At 40.8% G+C, this 22,820-nt stretch overlaps 1 protein-coding gene across 2 annotated transcripts in view; it reads right to left on the minus strand.

The window, feature by feature from the left end:
* Nucleotides 1-18,149, minus strand: part of LOC108634720 (zinc finger Y-chromosomal protein) — a 77,329-nt gene extending 59,180 nt beyond the window's left edge. For both annotated transcript variants that reach the window (XM_018044893.1, XM_018044895.1), the window contains exon 1: nt 18,057-18,149. The gene's annotated coding sequence lies outside the window, so the exon portion shown is untranslated. The remainder of the gene's footprint in view (nt 1-18,056) is intronic.
* Between the last annotated feature and the right edge of the window lie 4,671 nt (nt 18,150-22,820).

Raw genomic sequence — 22,820 nt, forward strand, 5'->3', positions numbered from 1 at the left:
AGGGTGGCCCACTTGCCTCTGGGCAGTAATGGCCACCACTTTTACGGTTAAAAAGGCATCTAAGCTGACCCTGGTCAGCCTACCACAGTGTATATATGCCTTACCAGGTGCAAGCAGTCTTGGAAACTAAAAGGGATAGATGGATGACAGGCGGAGGGATCACCCAATAACAAGCCCTCCTCGACGCGCCAAAAATGAAATTAAGTGAGTGTCAGACTTTAAAATACCACCACCTTAAAGCCAGATCTCCATACTTCCCTTTTGACCACCATCACATTCAAATCATAGGTGAGTTAAACTCTTCTTGCCCTGACCTATCAGGAAACACCCTAATCTGACCCCGGGAAGACAGGTACACAGATGTCAGTAGTTTTGCAGAAAAAGGAGAGAGGAAAGCAGGATATGCTGTAGTGAGCCTAGAAGAAACTAGGGAAAGTAGGTCTCTTCTCCCAAGCACTCAGCCCAGAAAGATGAATTTTCTGCACTGACCAACAGTCTTGGAATTAGGGGAAGGAAAGAGGATTAATGTACATGCTGCTGCTGCTGCTAAGTCGCTTTAGTCGTGTCTGACTCTGTGCAACCCCATGGACAGCAGCCCACCAGGCTCCTCTGTCCCTGGGATTCTCCAGGCAAGAACACTGAAATGGGTTGCCATTTCCTTCTCCAATACATGAAAATGAAAGTGAAGTCGCTCAGTCATGTCCGACTCCCAGTGACCCCATGGACTGCAGCCTACCAGCTCCTCCATCCATAGACTCTAAATATGCTTTCCTCATTCTGCATACCCAAGCAGCAATTTGGAAGGAAAAATGGATGCCCAGTCCTCGAAGCTCTCCTATTAAATACAAAGAGCTCATTCTCAGGCTCCTGGAGGCAAACTTCCTGATAATTAGCTGTTATCCAGTGCAAAGATCACCAAAAGGGACAAGAAAAGGAGACCCAGTAAATAAGAAAGCTGATCAAGAGGCAAAACCAGCCTCTAGGGAAGCTACCCCGTCACCACTATCTGCCCCTTTCCCCTCCAAGGAAACTCTGACTCCAAATTATATCCCACAGGAACATTCCGGATATGCCAGCCAGGGCTGGGAGACATGGGTGGTTCCAGACTGATCAGGACCAAACAATACTACCTGACTCTTAGGTTTGGAAAACTACTAACTCTACATAAAAGTACCTATTTTGGGAGAGATAAGCTGGAAACCTTACTGAAGTCCATTCTCTACCGCCCCCAGTTGGCTAAGGCTCTTCAACAGGTCACACAGAATTGTGATACCTGTCTAAGAAATAATCCAAAAACCAGACCCTTGCCACCTCCTCTAATTAAACCTGTCCAACATCAGGGATCACACCCCCAAGAGGACTGGCAGGTGGATTTTACAGCCATGCCAAAGACCCAAGGATTCTCTTATTTGCTAGTCCTTGTTGACACATTCATAGGATGGACTGAAGCATTCCTTACAAGGACAGAGAGAGCTACAGAAATCTGCAAAGTTCTGCTGAAGGAGACAGTGCCTAGGTTTGAGCCACCCCAATTACTTCAGAGCGACAACAGGCCCTGATTTACAGCCACAGTATCCCAGAACTTGGCTGCATGCTTAAAAATCAAACATGGTCTCCATTCATTCTGGCACCCTCAAGTCTCAGGGAAGGTGGAAAGAGCCAACCAGGCCTTTAATAGGGCTCTGGCCAAACTATGTCAAGAAACACATAATAAATAGATCTATATGCTACTCATAGCCCTCATGAGGGTACAGTTCAGTTCAGTTCAGTTCAGTTGCTCAGTCATGTCCGACTCTTTGCAACCCCATGAATCGCAGCATGCAAGGCCTCCCTGTCCGTCACCAACTCCCGGAGTTCACTCAGACTCATGTCCATTGAGTCGGTGATGCCATCCAGCCATCTCATCCTCTGTTATCCCCTTCTCCTCCTGCCCCCAATCCATCCCAGCATCAGAGTCTTTTCCAATGAGTCAAGTCTTTGCATGAGGTGGCCAAAGTACTGGGGTTTCAGCTTTAGCATCATTCCTTCCAAAGAAATCCCAGGGTTGATCTCCTTCCGAATGGACTGGTGGGATCTCCTTGCAGTCCAAGGGACTTTCAAGAGTCTTCTCCAACACCACAATTCAAAAGCATCAATTCTTCAGCACTCAGCCTTCTTCACAGTCCAACTCTCACATCCATACACGACCACAGGAAAAACCACAGCCTTGACTAGACGGACCTTAGTCGGCAAAGTAATGTCTCTGCTTTTGAATATACTGTCTAGGTTGGATATTATTAGCCAGACTCAAAAATCATGTTCTGGACAACCGAAAACCACACCAATCTATCTTGGTTTCTAAATTGGACAGGCAACTCCAACCCCTGTTACTCCCTTGTAGGGGTCCCTAGCCCTAGAAACCTAAGCCTATGGTGGGAACCTAAAGGAAATACTCTCTACCTTAAGGAAAAATCCCAGAATCCCTGACAACACTTGATTCCTTCCTAAATGCCTCACTGCTGCCATTTTTGCAGCAAGTGGAGTGACAGTCTCCTCCCAGCAGCTGAAGGACTGCCCCTTTTTCATTATACTGTCACCCAGTGCACCTGGGCTTCAGTTCTAAGGTAGATGGAAATCCTGTCCCCCCTCTGGCCAACCCATTTTATTGCCAACTTGAAGCCAGTCATGATGTCTACTTCACATGTGGGGATAAAGCTTATTTATCTCTGCCACCTTTTTGGTCAGGAAGTTGCTCCCTAGGGTATGTCATCCCCCAAGAAGATTTGGTCTGAAGTAGTAATACCTCCTGCCTTTATCAGTACATATCCACCAAAGGATACATGGTGCAGTAGTAGTTACCCCTCCTTTTCCTGGCATTAGGGTTGACTGCTGGTTTGACAGGAGCTGCCACTAAGAGAACTTATTTACATAAATTTCACCAACATTTTACTCACACTGCTGTATTCACAGAAAAAAAACTGTGAGGATCCTCCAACATCTACAATCCCAGTTAAGACTCCCCAGCCACAATGGTACTACAAAATAGTTAGGCCCTAGATTTACTGACTGCAGGGCAGCGGGGCACTTGCCTCTATCTAAAAGAAGAATGCTGTTTGTTATTACCAGTCTCAGCAAGGCCAAGCAAGATATCAAGGGGTTTTTGAAACAGGCCACAAAGATACAGGATTTCAGTTCAACAGGTGTGTAGAGTTCTCCTTTTTTCCCTTCTTGGCTCCTGCCATCTCTAGCTCCAGAGATTACTATCTTATTAGGCCTCCTATTTGGCCCATGTAATACTACAACTCCTTACAAAATTTATCTCCAGTAGACTCCAACAGTTCCAAGCCAAAATGATGTTACTACAAGGCTGGAAGCTGGTTCCAGATATGAAACACCTCAACTAAGATCAGGTAGAGATTCTGCTCTACTAGGTAGGACTATGTCCATGCACAGCGGGAAGAAGTTATGGGATAAAGAGACCTCTGCCCCAATTCTCAACAAGTGTCTTGAGTATGAAGCCTCATGGGGGAGTTGTTAGGGGAGTGAAACCACCCACTCTGGTCAGGCACCCTAGTAACCATATGCATGAGTTATTTTATGACAGGAGGTCCTGGTAAGGAATGCAGAACTAGTAACTCATCACCAACCAGAAGAGTTTACGAAAGGTCGAAAGGAAACATCATGTGTCTGATCACCTTCCAGAATCCCTCCTGCAAGCATCCATCTTGGCTGAGCAATGTGTGCCACCAGGAAGGCTTCTGAGTCAAAATGACTGGCCAGAACCCGGAAACATACCCCATCACCAAAAACCTGAGACTGAACCCTGTGCAAAGCAGTTCTCCTGGGTTCCCTTACCCTGCTGCTCTCTGCCCAGGTGCCCTTTTCCAATAAAGTCTCTTGATTTGTCAGCACATGTCTCCTCAGACATTTTTTTCCCACGGTTAGACAAAAGCCCACTCTTGGGGCCCTGGAGGGGGCCTCCCTTCCTATAACAAGACCATTAACTAGTATTACACTGGATGTCACAGACTCTACAGACACTCTCAAGTAACAGATGAACTATGACTTTACATACCACTAAGAAAAACTACTGCTAAATAAACTGATATAAATGTCATAAGTTAAAATTCTATAACATATATTGGGAGTTCAGTGTGTAAAAAATTAACAACCTAAAGAAATTCATTTAGAATATTAAAACTTTTTCACATCTCATTCAGGGTCTACCCTGGCTACCGTTCTGCTCAAAGCTACTCAATATTCATGTTTAAAAATAACATTCTCCTGACAAAAATGTTCATAAAGAAATACCCTTTATCATTTGTAGAACTTCTTTTCATGTCAAAGAAGTCATAAACTTTAATGATAGCACTGTATTTTTTTGACTAAAGTCATCATTTCATTTTTGCTGAAGTTAAGCAGTTACCATTCAAAACTGGAAATTTTGTAATAAAAAGACTATATTATCATTGTATCATATGATATATGACTGAACTATGAAACAACGAAACCACACTTATTGCTTTTTAACTTCTTTAAATTTTTCCAACAGCAATTTATTCTACCTTCAGTGATACTGTCTGACAGGTAGCAGCACCATAGCTATTTTCCAATTAAGATACAAAATGAACAGTTTCTGAATACTGAGGGTTGTAATAAAGTATATCATGTATGCTTTCTGAACAGCAATGATTATAAGACCCCATCAACTGTAAAAGGCATTTCAATTTCAGAGATGTTGACCTCTAAGGGGGAAAGACACCTCAGAATCTGCAATGCATTCATGCATGTAATACTACAAGGTTGCATAATCAATTTTTGCTCATCAAAAGTGTTATAAATTATAACCAGAAATTATTAATTTAAAAAACTGCTATTCCCTAAGTCTATGAAAGTTATAGGCTATATAACTATTCCCTAAGAATATATTGCTATAAAAAACAATATTACACAACATCGTTAACAAAGGTTTGCAAGATACCTGTGAAAACCAATGTAGAGCATGGTATACGTTTAAGCAGTGTAAATTTAGATTCTGGAACCAGATGATAAAACTAAACTCTAACTCCACTGAGATTAAGCATTTCAACGCCCTGAGTTGCCAGGAGCCAGCGTGAGGAACTCCGCCCGTGACAAAGGTCATGAGGAAGGAGGCTCAGCATTACACAAAGGTGGGATCAAGCCTCAGGAGACCCCCTGTTCCCGAGCATCTACCCCGAAAACCAGAGTCTGCCTACTTTACTGCTTTATGCTCTCAACTACACCTCTGACTTTATGGGGGGCTGTCCCCAACCTCTCGGAGAAGGTGTTAACCTACAGCTCCAGTTAATAAAAATTCCTGGGCGTGACAAGAGTGTTTCAATTTACAAACTCCTCTAAAGGTTCTCTAGCCTGCCTGAGCAGGTTCGTCCAGCCACATGTGATTGTTTACAGCCTCCCAACCATGAGAGGCACAAGATGCTTTAAACTTTCTAAATACAGATTCTTTTGAGAAGTCAGAAAATTATTAGTATAGTATAGTGGGTTGATTAGAAATTATATTGAAGGGTTTTTCATTTGTTGAGTCAATATTTGCTGCTAAATCTCCATATTCCCTGCCCTTATAATGAATATAACTAGCATATGGGAGAAATAAGTATTAACCTTTGATACTAATCATGTTAAACCTTAGGCTAAGTAAATTTCTGTTCTTGATTATAACCCCCTGCACCCTCACCCTATAGTGAATGCAACTTTATCTGGTACCTTCGGAGGGTGGTGCCTAGTTTAAGAAAAAATCACCCCTGGAAAAAATAAAGTTTTCTGGTTGACTGACCATTATCAGAAAGGGCCATAAAATGTCAGCAGGCCTCATGGCCAGAAGATGATGTAAAACCCCTAAGACCTTTTTGTATACATTTCTATGAAGCACCTGATTTTGCTAAAAGGTAAGGACTGCTGATCCCCATGTGACTTTAAAATTTCCATTTGTCTCTCTGTGTAAAAAAAGGTACATAAAGAAACCTGAAAATAAAGAAAACGGATCAGTTTCTGCAAAGACTGACTTCCCCGTGTCGTTCTTTTTTTCCCCTTCTGGCTGAATTCCCATCTGAAGCGTGGATGCTCACCATGTCTACTTACTTGCCCTGGCTTTTAAGACCCATGTGAGAGGGAGCCCAAGATGGGGCACCCTCTGCTATTCAAGTGGGCACCAGTGGCCTACGTATGGTGCCTACGTATGGTACCTACATATGGTACAAATTCCTTGTCTTATTCCACGTAAACCAAGTTATTCAGCCTCTTTTCCTCCACTAATTTTCCTACTACACTATCCTTTTCTAATCTCTCTTTGTATCTGTAGTGAAATAAGTTGTTTCTCAGGACGCCTACTCCATCTCCCCTTCAAATTACCCTGGATCCACTGGGGCTGGACCCCGGCACCGAGTTTCAAACTTTTGCATCAAATTTAGGACAAAATATTATGTACTGAAAACTCCCAGCTTTGTGGTTAGGGCTCAGCACTTTCAGAGCCAGGGGTCCAAGTTCAAACCCTTGGTCAGAGAACAAGGACCCTTCAAGGAGCAGCTTGGCCCAAAACAATGCGGGCCACAGATATTATCACAGGGAGTTAACGCACAAATTTAAAAAAATTGTACTAGTAATCAGAGGCATCCTTGGTGGCTCAAAAAGTAAAGAATTTGTCAGAGATACAAACCTGATTCTTGGGTAGGAAAGATACCCTGGAGGAGGGCACAGCAATTCACTCCAGTATTCTTGCCTGGGGAATTCCATGGACACAGGAGCCTGTGGGACTACAGTCCATAAAAATCACAGAGTAGAACATGACTGAGCGACTTACACCACAACCAAAGAACAGTGCTGACGACACACAACAGAGTGTTTAATGGCAAGAGAAAAGATTATGATGATGATTAACAAAATGTTATGAAAGGACTTTAAAAAGTCTATAGAGGAATTGATGGCAGAGAGAATCTCCCCACAAAAACATCAAAAATTCATCTGCATGTGGAACAACTCCTCCAGAATACCTCTTAACACTAACAGAAGACCCCAGCCTTCCAGAAAGGCAAGCCAATCTCCTCAGAATGAAGTAAAGTGAAAAATAAAGATAAAAGAAGACACAAATAATTTCAGGACATGACCTGCTCCTGGGGTAGGGAGTCCTGAAGGATGAAAAGTTTCTGCACACTCAAGGTGGGGGACAGGAGGAGCTTCAAAACCTCAGAGGGCAGTGCAGGTGCTCGGAAAGCAAAAATGGAGAAAACTAACCACAGAGATCACTCCTGAGTAACAGTTCTCAGCAGAGAACTGGCTTGCACTCCTGGGCTGGGTACTCAAGCTCAGGCTTCAGACCCCACGCAGAGAACTGGGGTTGGCTGTTGTGAGGATATACTGAGGGGCTAGGAAGACACAGCTGATGGAATCTAGGGAAAACCTTGGGCATTCCAGAGAGACAAAAGATGATTGCCATGTGAATGTTCTAATTCCACGTGTTGCAGAATGCAGGACTTGACGTTCCAAAGTATTGCAGGTGATAAGGCCTCAGTGGACTGTGACCCTGGAGGTAGATTACACTAAATCCAGCATGAGTGACAGAGGCAAGACTGTATGTACTACAGATTATGATCCTATAAGAGAGATCACCTCCATGGCCACCTGACAACTGCTAGGGCCAGTGTGTGGGCCAGAGGTGGAGAACAAGAGGTGTGCAATCTTGACCCCAGTGGCCGCAGCTGTCACCAAGCTGTGAGCCACCACAAGTTGTTGCCCATACCTTCCACAGAGCCTGAGGGGCTCAACTCTGCTGAGGGACACACAACCTGCAGGCAACTCCCCTGGGAAGCCAGTCACCTGCCTCAGACCATGGTGACTTCCGGCAGTTCCTGGCCACACCAGACACTCTACACACACCACTGTGTCTGCTGTCCCCCTCGCTCTCCCCAGTCCAGTTGAGCACCTGAGCCCTAATATGTTGCTGCTCTCACCCTCCTAAGTCTGAGTGAGGAATCGATACTGTAGAGCAGTCCAAGCAGAGGCATGCCACAAACCAAGCAGAAAACCAGGGACTGGATATGTGAGCAAAGAGGAGGAAGAAATTCACTCCAGCAGATGTGGGGGACTAAATCACCACAATTAGCCTTAGACTGTGGACTTTATGGTCAACTGTGGATTTGGGAGCAAGTATAAGCTGGAGTAAGCCAAGATCTGAGTTTGAATTGATGCTACACTGCACACAACATGTACAGAGATCTTCCTAGATACACTGGAGGACTTTCAGAGTAGGCAAATTGGCAGGAGAACATATGGACAGGTCAAAGAAAAAATACGAGGACATTCTTTTTACTAACACTGTCTACGCATTTTTCTCTTTTTTCATATGGTTCTAAAGTGGTTCTTCTTTATTTTAAAAATACTGCATTGGCTTGCCGTACCCTTCTCCAGAAAAGCTTCCCAACCAGGGGTCAAACCCTGGTTTCCTGTGTTGCAGGCAGATTCTTAACCCTGTTTGAACTACAGGGATGGGGGGATAATATATAATATATGTATAATTACATTATCCCACTTTGCAACCCAAAGGACTTCCCTGTGCCAGGCTTCCCTGTTCATCAACAACTGCTGGAGCCTGCTTAAACTCATGTTTGTTCAGCTAATTGGTGATGCCATCAACCATCTCATCCTCTGTTATCCCATTCTCCTGCCTTCAGTCTTTCCCAGCATCAGGGAACCTGTACTGAATATTCACTGAAAGGACTGATGCTGAAGCTGAAAACTCCAATACTTTGGCAACCTGTGGAAAGAACTGACTCACTAGAAAAGACCCTTATGCTGGGAAAGACTGAAGGCAGGAGAAGGGGATGACACAGGATAAAATGGTTGGATGGCATCACCAAGTAAACGACCATGAGCTTAAGCAAGCTCCAAAAGTTGGTGATGGACAGGGAAGCTTGGCGTGCTGCAGTCTGCTGGGTCACAAAGAGTCGGACATGACTGAGCGACTGAACTGAGCTGATGGAAACCGACAAGTCACTTTCATTAAAGACATACATGTACTCATATACACTATAAATTTGTGGCAAACACAAAAAACTAGTGATTTTTTCAATTGAAAAAGCTAAAGGAGAAAGACAACTGAAACAATTCTGAAGAAAAGAACATATACAAAGATTTTATTACAAAGTTAGTTTTAAAAACACTGTGTACAGATATGAACAGACCAATGGCACCAAACTAGAGCAATTTAATACTTGAATTACAAATCAGTGGCAGAAAGTTTACATTAAAAAAAAAAGTATCAGAATCTAACATCAAAAATATAAAAAATATTCTAGATATGCTAATAATCTATACATATTTTTTTAAAAGAAAACTTTAAAGACCTGTGGCAGGCAGGAGATTTACTGAAGATAGAAAAAACATAAGTCACCCAAGATTTCTTTAAAATTATCTATTAAGTTCCACTCAACAAAATATGGTAGAAACAAAGCTAAAAGAAAACTCACAAACTGAAAGAAGGTTATCTGCAGCGTAAGCAATCAGCCAATCACTTTTACACAAACATAAAACTACAGCTTTAAAATCATTAAGAAAAATGTGTCAGTGGAAGGTAGCTAAGATGGAGTAGGAAGACCCTCAGCTCAGCTCCTCTTATGGACACTCCATAATTTTATCTATTTACAAAATAAGTATTGATAAGAAAAGATTAGCTTCCACAACTAAAATAATATAAAATAAGGATTATGAAAAGACAAGAGAGAAGGGGTAGATATACAGAACCATCGAAACCTACACATATCCAGAAGTGGCAGGATAATCACAACTGCAGAACTAAGGAAGAAAGAATTGAAGCACCACATTAGGCTCCATAGCCAGTAACTCTTGCACTAGGAGTACAAGTACCCAGGATACTTGGCTTTGAAAGCCAGTGGGCCTTACTTTAAGGACACCCATAGGGCTACAGGAAATAGACTCCCTTCTTAAAAGGCACAAACAGAAGCGGCAGTTTGAAAGAGTTTGAAAGACACCTAGGTCAGAACAGCCTGCTGATACCTAATCTTGGGAGACAACCCCAGAGAGGCAGGAGGCAAATGGGAGCTCAATCTGGAGACATAGTCACTGGAGGCACCCACTTTAGGGAGCTTTGTTCTACCATGCAGTAGTGGTGCTGGCAAGAAGCATCATTCTGAAATCCTCCTTCTAGCTGCCTGTCCACAGTTCTTGGAAGTTTCATGCTAAGGAACTAGCCAGGAGGGGACAAAGCCCCACAACCAGGCAACCAGCTACCATAACCAGGCGACCAGCTACCATAAAGTTCTTGAGCCTACAGCTGTCCTGGGAATTGATTTCAAATAGAAGTGCATCAGCACATAGCATGAAACCCCAGACTGGGAACCCCATGGGACTTCACAGCCAGCCATCCAGAACCAGGCCTGCCAACACCAACTCTAGGATACCTAAGGCTCTACTACCAGAGACCAGGGACTCAGTTCTGCCCACTACTGGACCAGCACCAACCCCAAGACCTGCTAATACTCCACAGCCAGATGCCCCTATAAAACCAGACATATCTATGAGTACCCAGCTGTTTCTGTATAAGGCAGAGCCTGGCAAGCAACCAGACTTGAGGCAAGTATTCCTACTAGATGACCCACAGCAGTCACCCTGGTATAACAAAAAGACTCACACAGCCCACAATGGGAGCATGCATACAGCATACAGTCCTGGTAACCAGACAGAAGTCAGCTCTGCTGGGATGCATAGAATATCTCCTAAAAAAGTCCATTTATCCAAAGTCAGGAAACATAACCAAACTGCCACATGCACTGAAGTAAAACCTCAAGGGGAACTAAATAAATTGGAGACAGGCAATCTACTCAATGAAGACCCAAGGAAATGATCATAAAGATGATCAAACAACTTGGGAGAAAAACAGATGCACAAGTGCAAAGTCACAACTTTTTAACAGCCAGGAAATATAAACAATGACCAAACAATAATACAGCAACAGTAGAAAGAATCAACAGCAGATTAGATGATACAGAGAAATTGATGAGCTGGAAGAAACTAGTGCAAATCACTCATGCTGAACTGAAAAAAGAAAAAGGAATGAAAACAAGAATACCTTTAGAGTCACGTTGGATAACTTCAAGTGTACTGATACTCACATTACAGAGAGTCTCAGAAGAGACTGAGAGAGAGCAGAGAACATATGTGAAGAGCTAAAAGCTGGAAACTTTGCTAATGTGGGAAAGGAAACAGTCACCCAAGTCAAAGACCCAAAGAGAGTCCATAAAGAACAAACCTAAACAAGAAAACACCACAAATCAAACTGGTAAAAGTTAAAAGACAAAAACATAGTATCAGAAACAAATCATGGGGCTTTCCCTCATAGTCCAGTGGTTGAGACTCCATGCTCCCAATGCACTGAAACCATATTCAATCCCCGGTCAAGGAACTAGATCCCACATGCTGCAACAAAGAGTTCACATGCCACAACAAAAGATACCAGTTGGTGCAATGAAGTCCTGGCACAGCCAAATAAGTAAATATAAACAAGCAAATTAAAACAGTTACATACAAGGGAATTGCCCATATTTATATGACTAATCTATAACTGCAAGAATAATACAATTGGGAAAAGAGAACCTCTTTCATAAAAACCATTGAGAAAACTGCACAACTATATCCAAAACAATCAAACTGGACTACTCTCTCACATTATGCACACAGAAAAAATACCCCTCAGTACTTTTAAAGATCTAAAGGTAAGATCTGAAACCATAAGGATTCTAGTAGAAAGCACAGGGAGTAAGCACTTTGACACCACTATTAGTATTTCATATACATATTTTCTCTCATAAGGGAAGTAAAAAGAATCAAATCTGGAATGATATCACACTACTAAGCTTTAGCACAGCAAAGGAAAATTATCAACAAAATGAAAAGGTCCCTAGCTGAATGGAAGAAGACATTTGCAAAGGATAGAGCTGATATGGAGTTAATGTCTAAAATGGAAAAGTCACATACCAAAAAAAGAAAGAAAAAAACCAAACTCATAAACTACTCAATCAAAAAATGGGCAGAAAATCTGAATAGACATTTTCCTAAAATACAGACAGTCAAAGTACACACAAAGATGCTCAACATCACTAATTATTAGAGAAAAGGAAATCAAAACTATAATGACGTGGCACATCCATCAGAATGGCTAGTACCCAAAAGACAACAAGTAAGTATCGGCAAGGATGTGAAGACAAATGAACACTTTCGCACTGTGGGTGGGAATATAAACTAGTACACCCACCATGAAGAGAATAATGAAGATTCCTTAAAAAATGAAAAACAGATCTGCATAAGACCCAGCAATTCCACTCCTAAATATTTATTAAAATGAAACAGTAATTAGAGGAGATACATATACCCCTATGCTCACTGCAGGAGTATTTCAATCAGCCAAGATGAATGGATTAAGATGATGATTGGATTAAGATGTAGCACATCAGCCATATAAAAGAACAGAATTAACTACTTCCATTTGTGATGTGTATAATCATAGAGGATATCAGAATTAGTAAAACATCACAAATACTGTGATTTCACTTCTATGTGGGATCTAAAGAAACAAATGAACAAACATTAAAGGAAAAAAACAGTGATAGATAAGAAAGAGGTAGTTATATGGGTGAAAGATGGAAAAAGGAAACAAATAGGTGAGGGAGATTAATAGGTAATAACTTCCAGCCGCAAAATAAATGAATTAGAACCATGAATACAGTGTGGGAAACAGAGTCAGTAACTGCAGTATCCTTGTGTGGCAACAGACTATAACAAGACTTACTGTGATGATCACACTGAAATGTAGAGATTAAGCAGAAACATCACAGATTGTGCATTAACGATCTAACATAACTGTTGCAGGTCAACTAGAACAAACATACTCACAGAAAAACAGATCAGATTTGTGGTTACTAGAGGGAGTGGTTGGGGGAGTGGGAAGTGGACAAAGGCAGTCCAAAAGTACAAGCTTCCACTTAATAAGTACTAAGGATGTAAGGCACAGCATGACAAACATAGTTGAACACTGCTGTATGTTACATATGAACCTAACAGTTATTATCAAAGGTAAAAATATTTTTTTTCCACTTATTTAACTATGTATCTGTGAGATGACTGGTATTCAATGAACTTACTATGATAATCTTTTCACAGCACATGAAACTCTTGCCTTAAACTTACACAGTGTATAATGAAACTGGAGGAAGACAAACAATGGGTCATGAATTTAAATGAGCAATTCACTGAACAGTTAAAATATATATATATGTAAAGCAATTATTAAAAAAATTAAAAATATATATATATAAAGCAGCTCCACATGACCAATATTCTATTAAATGGAAAGTTAAAGCAACACTTCATTAAAACTAATCTATAACTTACTAATGCTAATGTATCAACAGTACCAAAATACTTTCAGAAAAACTGAATTTTCTGGAAATCTAATATGTAACTTAAGAGAGACTGCTGTATCCCCCTATCCACTTCCTCATTTGTTCTGAAACACAACTGGTCATATTGGCCTCTGAAAAGAACTACTACACACTACTACACTAGAGTTATAGAGAAAGGAGAGTAAAGAAGTTCTTAGTATTTTTATGAAAAAATGTAAGCTATTCTCTCACAACACCGTAAAAAAAATTAAGAGATCCCCAGGGGTTCCTGGACCACATTCCAGGAACCACTAATCTAGACCCCTATGTAACATTAAGTGTCCTGCAAAAAGTGACTGCGTGACTTATATGAAAAAATACTAAATGAAACATTTAATGGGACGCATTTTCAGTAAGTGTAAAACACAGATGTTGTTTTGGGTATACAATGCCAAGGACATCAATTGCTTCTGCGGAAAAGAAAAAGAACTAAGATTGAGGAAAACAATTTAACTGAATTCTTTAAAAGGACTTATTTTATAAATATATACATATTTTATAAAATATACTGAAATAGGGCTTCCCTCAAAGCTCAGTTGGTAAAGAATCTACCTGGAATGCAGGAGACCAGGGTTTGATCCCTGGGTCGGGAAGACCCCCCTGCAGAAGGAAATGGCAACCCACTCCAGTAGTCTTGCCTGGAGAATCCCATGGACAGGGGAGCCTGGCAGGCTACAGTCCATGGCGTTGCCAAGAGTCAGACATGACTTAGCAACTGAATCATCACCACCACTGAAAAATACTAATAATAATGGAATAACTTTTTTATCAGCTTTCCTGGTGGCTCAGACAGTAAATATCCTCCTGCAACGTGGGAGATGGAGGTTCAATCTGAGGATCAGGAAAAGCCCCAGAAAGACATGGTTACCAACTCTAGTACTCATGCCTGAAATCCCATGGACAGACCAGCCTGGTGGTCTACAGTATAAGGGGTTGCAAAGAGTCACACAGAACTTAGCCAATAACACTTTCACTTTCACTGTATTTCTATCAGGTGTAAGGGGAGAGTGGAGCAGGGAGGAAAGTTTACTCCTGGCTCCCATTTGAACTAAGTGCCTTCATGAAGTGGACACAGTAAGTCCTATTATTTATACCCTGTCAAAAACGTATGTTAATCTAGTTTATTTCAATTGCAAAATTATTCAACTTTATGTAAATCTCTGTATTTAATCATTCAAATAACATTTAATGAAAATAATGTGCCAGATCCTTTTGCTAGGGAGACAAGGATGACTACCTGTCTGTTACAAGCAGGACTATTTCAAAGAAAACAAAATATGAACCAGAGTTAAAATATAATAAATTTAATAGGAAATTAAAGATGTCTGTATCATTCTATGTGACAAGGAAGGCAGGCTTGAAAACTAAAGTCACAAATGGAAAGCAAGCAGCAGGAGTTGTTAAGGGATTCCATGGAGAAATAGGTTTCCAACTCATAATATTGAGCACCTAACAGATGTCAAATTACACTTTATTGTAGCTATGTTAAGTACAAGTGTCAAGAAGGCAAATGAGATGTTCTAGAGGCAACTAGAAAAGCTAGGTGAGAAACTTAGGCAAGAGTGTAAGCATAATAAGGGACAGTAAGCCAGGGAAGAAAACTGGAGGAAACAAGAGGACTGATCTCAAAGGAGAGCCAGTATTTAGGTTTGGAAAAGAAACCATAGCTGACAAAGGAGGAACAGTTCCTGAAGCACAAAACACTTATATGACACACCAATTAATATACTGTGGAACAGTTTTGTAATTTGGGAAACAATGAATTCAGAAATATGTGGGAAAAAGAAATAAATTATTTTTATAAGATGAGAGAACCCAAGAAAATTTTAAGGAGAAATGAATCAGCAGAATGTTAGGCTAGATATCTGGCAGTGAAAGAAAATGTATGAAAATCTACATGGAAATAGAGTAAAAATATGAGGCTGCAGAGAACAAACGTCAAATGTCCATCTACATTTCTCACCTAAGTATTTCAACAAAATTTCAAACACTGAGCTGAAGAAAATTTTTTTAAGCATAAATAATGCAAAGAAGATTAATTTGTGAGCATATAAATTAAAACACCGTCAGAGAAAGCATTCACAAAAAGCAGTTTTTTTTTAAGGAAATGTTTTTCTACATAAATCCAAATAGTTGGCTAATAAAGTGTTCTTCCTATAATCAAAATCTACCCCTTTAAGCAAAAAACATTTTATATTTAATCATTTCTAATCGAAATGCTTTAAAGTAATACACTTACCTGTATTCTCAATTAAACATATGAGTTTAACATACTCTTAATCTTGAACATCCACTGTTGCTGTACTGGAACATCTGCTGCTGCTGTACTGTGCAGCATACAGTTCTATCTTCTTAAGAGTTGTTTCTCAGCTGTCAAGATATAAAGCAACTACTTCTACAATTTATGTTTGTCCTTCACACCTCAACAACTAGGCTATATCAGCAACCCGCTTCCCATCTGTCTCCTTCAATTGAGTTTCTAAAATTTTCTAAACCGATGGTTCATGATAAATGTGATACTCTTTCTTTCTTATGGAAGGAACACCATTGTTACAAGTCTAGAAAACATGTTTTCTGAAACCTGCGCCTAGAACATTCATAAATTAATACACGAGCCTTAAAGCTTAGTTTAGAGAAGAGTAATGATATTTTCATAAACGGAGTTGCTTTCACCAGTGGGAAGAAAGTTTGCACAAGGCTATATGACGGTCATTCATTGTGCTCTCAGGAATTACTCTTGTTTTTAAACTGACCAAACTACTGTAATTTTCAACCACTGTCAGGTAAAATTTTGTTACCTACAGAAGCCTATTTCCGAGGCAAACGTTAATTGGTGCTAAAACTTAGCAGAGAAAAAAATAGAAGACGCTAAGGACAGATGAAATAAACAGCAGCAGAACTCAGTAATTTTTCTATTAACAAAAACACTGATGAACCTACCACCAGTTTTCATTACTTCTCAACTTTAAAAGTTCTGCAATGATTGGAGTCAGAACTGCTAAATAAACATGAAGCAGAGCATAGCTGTTCCATCAGTCTGCAACTTTAGTGTGAATCTACCTTTTCCAATCTCAATTTCCAGTTCTCCCCTACTTATATATGCACTCTGGTCAAACTGTAATTTGTGGTGTTTCTGAATACGGTTCATACTTAACATTTGCCTTTTCCCCACTCCTAACTCACCTAATTAAGTACCACACATTTTCAGCAAGTACCTTTGAAAATAGAAAGCCTTTCACTTCAGGAAACCCTTTCTGAAGTTGCAAATGAGGACTTCCTATCCCTATGAAAAAAACTCTTGCAAGCATCTCCTCATTTTAGAAACTTTGCCAATCTTTACTTAGTACACAGCAAGTTCATATGCGCTTCATTTTACCAATAAACTGGCCTATCACGAAGTCTAAAGTACAAAGCAAGGCAGCTGTTATCGTAAAACTTTTCAAATAAGGCAAAACTGTCAACAGAAGACTACAAGAACCCATAAACACTGCATCATATTTTATTTCCAAAGCTTAACATATAGCACAAAATCAACACTAACCGCTTAAACGCAGTTTTCCAGTAAGTTTCCCAGTTAAGGAAAAAAAGGCTTCAGACGTTGCTTTCCAGCAATTTGCATCTTGTGACCCAGAAAAAGTAGTGAGCCCTTATTTCCCCCATCAAATATCATTTTTATTATTGAAAAAGGGAGGCAAATTTTGGAAAACTGTATGGAAGGCACCCCCAAGCGTCATGAACTACTGTACTTAACTAAAAAAAAACACATTTCTGAGATTGTCATTTGCCTCTGTGAGCCCAGGAGCCTGGACGGCCATTGTGTGTAACTACCCTCGGGGAACTACAAACCAGGGCTTAAGTCGCAGGCTCGGGCTACTGGCGGTTTAGTCAAAACACAGCGGAAGCAGCCAGCCAGTCAACGGGCTACGGCAAACAACGCAGAAAGGTGGCGCTGCAGCCCAGCGCCAAGAACCCAAGCGTCCATCATGGCGACGAGAGGAACGGCCGCTTCCGGGAGCGAGCACGCCCCCTCCGCGCGCACGCCTCCGTGCCATTCCTCTCGGGCCCAACACCGGAGCTGCTGCCACCGCCGCCGGCTCTCCAACCCCCCCTCATGGATTGTAACGGAATTTTCTCTTCTGAGGTCGCATTCAAAATGGCGGCTCCCCCTCCCAGCAACCCCCTCAAGCGCCCCTGCAACAAGCGTAGATTCGCCACCATCTTGTCCCCCTCTGCCCCCCTTGTTGATATTTACATAGTGGCCTGCGGCACCTCAAGCTGGCAACCATCTTCTCCTTGCTAGGCCTAGCCCCCGCGCGGTGCCCTGGGGGAACTCGGCGCCGACCTAGAGTCCCTTGGCTGTATCCCTAGCCACCGGGCAACTCTTCCCCAAGTCCCGCCCGTTTGCGAAACGCGCCTCCGCCGCCGCGCTCCTCCCCTGGCGTAACTGCGGCCTCCTCGGGGCCTACTCGGCGCCGAAAACGACACCGCTCGGCCTAGCACTGAAGGGCGTCACACGCGCTGCCGCCTAGGCCCGGACCAGGCCTCCCACTAGAACTAGGCCCCGCGGCTTCGGCCGCACCCCAGACTCACCAGACCCGGGTGCGGGCGGTCGGTGACGGTGGCGGGTGATGCACGCCTGCCTTTCTCTGGAGCACTGGGCCGGGCTCCTACTGGTAGGGCGGGCGGAGGAAGGGAGGAGGGGCCGAGTTCGGAGCTGACAAAAAGCGGCCCAGCTCTCCGGCACAGGCCCGCCGTCAGCACGTCACGTCACCGCCCGGGAGAGAGACCCAGGAAAATGCGGAAGGGTAGACAGGGGCCCCTGTCTCTACCAAGTTGGTTCTTCGGCGTCTCGTATCGAAACCATTTGGGCCCCGCAACCCAAGAAGCCCATGGCCTCGCGGCAAGATCTGCGGTAGGGTCTGTGGCAGGGTCTGCGGAAGACCGTATAACAACGATCTTATTTTCTCCTCCTCCGCGCTCCCGCCCGCCGCTGCCGCTCACGCGCCCCTGCCGCCGCTCAGATCGTAAAGCCCCGCGGAAAGATAGGCGCTTCACACCTGGCCGGATCTGGTTCTACCCAGAGACTATCGCGTCCCCACGCGGGTCCTGGCCCAGGTGCCTGCTTAGATGTGTGGAGTTGTCAAACACTTGCCTGAAGTAAATGCTGTTTTTTTGTAGCTAGGGAAGAAAATTTAGTAACCCATGCTATACCCTATCTTTGCTTGAAAAAAATTTTTTTTGGTAATAAAATGAAGATAGGCATGCCATTCCGGGTATGGGCAAGAGAAGGCGGCTTACTCTAGGACAACTATCAAGCCATTTGATCTTTATAAAATTGTTCATAGAACCTAAATGAACGTCATGTGGAAAAGGATTAAACTTTCAATGATTCTGCACGTTTAAAATTTTTAATGTGTCATTTTCTACGTATGTACCCTGTGTTTGAAGATTTGTAAGCCTACTGAAGTCCTTTGATAAAATTTAATATTCTTAAATAGACATATCGTAATTCGCTGGTTTTTAAGAAAACGGCATAAACAGGTAAATGTTGAACAGCATAAACATTAGGACAAGTCACAGTAAAATCAATTATAATAAGCTGACATTTATCAGCTCCAAAACCGTGTATTTTGTGTTTTTATTACTTTAAATTTCTATGTTATTTTCCACACTTAAACTTGGAATCCAAGCTTTGTTTGAACATTAGTAAAAAGGCAAACAGCGAGATCTTACAGCACGTTATTGTGGAATCCAATGTGTTAACTACTTTCTCAGTACAATTCAAAAGTGGAAAACCAACAATAGTGGAGAAATCTCTTTAAAATGTAGAAGCCTATAAAACATATTACTTCCAGAATGCGACTTGTCCTACCCTCATATACCTTGAAATCATGAAATGCTTTATAAAAAGAAAAAAGTACATCAAAAATCATCTCCAGGAAAATTTCTGGATAATAATTTTCAAAGCCACAGCTTACTGTTTTTGTATTTTCCAAGTGAGCAAATTTTGTTCCAGAAATCACAAAAGACAACATATTTTTGTTTCTAGAAAACCACAAAACGCTGTTATATTTTCCAGAAAGCAAAACTACTTTTCAAGTGAAAAAAAAAAAACTAGCATAACTTCAAAGACAATCAACATAATTAACATTGGTAACTAACATACTTTCAAAATAATAACCAGTGTTTAAATATTTCCAAAGACTTCCTTTAGTATTAAGGTAACAATGGGATCTGACATCATTCTTTCAACTGTAGCACCACAGTCGGATCACAAAACATGTCAGCATTCCTGTTAGATCTCTCATGATTACTGAGTGTTAGTTACTCAGTTGTGTCTTTGTGACCCCATGGACGGCAGTCTCCCAGCCTCCTCTGTCCAGCGGATTTCTCAGGCAAGAACACTGGAGTATCCCCTTCTCCAGGTGATCCCCTCTACCGAGGGATCGAACCCAGGTCTCCCCCATTGCCCAGAGCAGGCAGATTCCTTATCACTGAGCCAACAGGGAAACCCCATGATTACAAAAACAAAACCTAGTATGACCATTAGTATAAAGCACTTAAGTAAAGTGTGGCCATATAGGAAAAAGATGTTTTCTAATTGCAAAGGTAGGAGGTAGTTTGGGCAGTGACATTTTAAAACTAGACTTTGATATTACATTTCATGCAGCAAAAGATAGTTAATTTCTGATAGGATATTAGTAAATTACCTAGCTATATTTGTTACATGAACCTTTATTAGAATTTAAGAAAGATTAACCTATAGATGACTATACCTAGGAAGTCAACTGTATTACATAAGCTTTTTGAAAATGCAAAGTAATTTGTATTTCAAATACACTTACAGATGGAAGTAAAGAAGTATCAGCATATGAAAAATCATTTTACCAGAAATACACATATATACACATTAAATACACATTTAATACACATTAAAAACTGTACTTATGATAAAAGGAAGTATAAATAGCATGGCTGTGAAACTGTTCATACAATACAAAAGATCTTTAGTAAACTGAAGATCACCATGAGCTTCTAAAGATCAGCTATACTATGTAAAGAACCATAGCTATACTTCATTATTGAGAAATCTCTTAACTAAAATGTTCAAATTTAGCACTCACAATTTCCATCTCCACAAAACAATAAAATGCAATTTAGCTAAATTGAGACAAGAAAGATTTATTTTAAGGAATTCCCTCAGATTATAGAGCTTCTACAGTCAGTCCAAAATCTGACTGTAAGCCACCAGGTTCAAGACCAAAGAGAAAGTTGATGCTGTGGTTTGAGTTGGAAGCAGCCTTTTATCATCAAGGCTCTGACTGATAAGAGGCCCATCTACAGTATGGATTTCCTAAAACTGTAAACTTCAAAAAACACTTTCAAAGAGACAAATAATGATGAACCAATCATCTAGCTATCAGCCAAGCTGACACATTTAACCGTCACACTTAGCATGCCTTGAAAATTTATCATTTATCTTGAACAATTACCAAGTTGCATGTTGTAATCTGCTACATCCATAAAATAGTATCAAACGTAAATTTTAATCTGCAAATAAAATTTAAAATGATGACTAATGATGTGATTTTCATAGTTTTTTCTCACTTGTCAAATAAGACATTATTTAAATAATTCCTGAAAATCACCACTGACTGAATTAAACTTTATGGCTGCAAGTCACACTAGCATTACTAGGTAAAAATAAATATAGGAAGCCTAGAAAAAATTATCAGTAGCAATAAACACTGCTGGTACTCAGTCTGAGATTTTATGTATCTCCCCAAAATGCAAACATTTCCTTAGAGAAATGACAATTTCCTCATTAGGACATCTTTCACCATAACATAAGAGAATGAAGTGTTAAAAGTTTGTAATCTTTAACATGTCACAACCCAACAGTATAGGCTTCCATTTCCTAAAGATAGGAAATTTTATCGAAGTAACGTTAACCGCAAGAGTCAAATACATCACAGATGTCCAGATTTATGACATATGGTGACGTTTCAAAAAATAATCACATTTGTTAAGTATTAGAAAACATGTTATTTGCAAAGTGCCTAATTACATGCTGTTCCTGTAATGTGAAAAAAGGAAATTTCTCTTTATAAAGGGATTCTAATGAACACATCATTAACAGAAGTAGAGGGCTTCCTTGGTGGCTCAATGGTAAAGAATCCAGCTGCAATGCAGGGGACATGGGTTCAATTCCTAGTCTGGGAAGGTCCCACATGCCTTGGGCAACTAAGCCCATGTGCCACAACTACTAAGCCTGTGTTCTAAAACTGGGAAGCCACAACTACTGAGACCATATGTTATGCTACTGAATCTCATGTGCCTAGAGCCTGTGCTCCACAACAGAAACCATAGTAGTGAGAAGACTGCACACTGCAACTACGGCACAGCTCTGCGGCGCTGTAACTAGAGAAAAATCTATGGACAGCAACGAAGACTCAACACAACCAAAAATAATTTTTTAAAAAAACAGACGTACAACCTTAACCTAAACAATGATTAATGCTTAATCTAAACAATGATTAATGTTAGATATTTGCCTCCTGAAGACTATACCCGAAACCACCCATGAAGTAGTGTGTTCTACATGACTTCACCACAAATCAAAGTTGAATATGATCAATTCTGTAGATTAATTTACCAATTTAAATTTACCAGTAAATACAGGGTATAAAGAAATCCAAAGCATGAGGTATGATGATTCATAAGGACTAATTCACAAAAACCAGATGGCAGGCAATCTGAAAGGACAATGTTTTATTCATCCCCATCCAATTATTAATATTTTGTTTCTTAGCTACGCCACACAGCATATGGGATCCCAGTTCCTTGACCAAGGCTGGAAGGCTGGAAACTTGTCCTCTGCAGCTGAAATGTAGAGTCAACCACTGAACTGCCATTGAACTTTCTGATCCTTTTTTTCTTAATTTGAATTTCTGAATGGAATTATAGTTGATTTTCAATGTTACAAGTATCTACCAAGGCAATCAGTTTTAAATATACACATATATTTAAATATTTTTTCCAATTCTTTCCCGTTTACAGACTAGAGTTCTGTGTGCTATGTATACTTATTTTAGATTTAGTACAGTATATTCGTTAATTTCAAATTCCTAATTTATTCCTCCCTTGCTCCCTTGGCCAAACTTCTTTTTGTTTTTGGCCATGATATGTGAATTCCAGGATGTCAGTTCCCTGGTCAGGGACCAATCCCAAGACATGGCAGTGAATGCCCAAAATCTTAACCACATTAGCCAACTCTTAATGTGCTCAGGTTTTAAAATATTTTAATGTCAAGCTAAAATTTTAATGAAATATTATCTTAACTTGGTAATTTAA

Source organism: Capra hircus, unplaced genomic scaffold, assembly GCF_001704415.2.
Source record: "Capra hircus breed San Clemente unplaced genomic scaffold, ASM170441v1, whole genome shotgun sequence".
In the NCBI taxonomy this organism is placed as follows: domain Eukaryota; kingdom Metazoa; phylum Chordata; class Mammalia; order Artiodactyla; family Bovidae; genus Capra; species Capra hircus.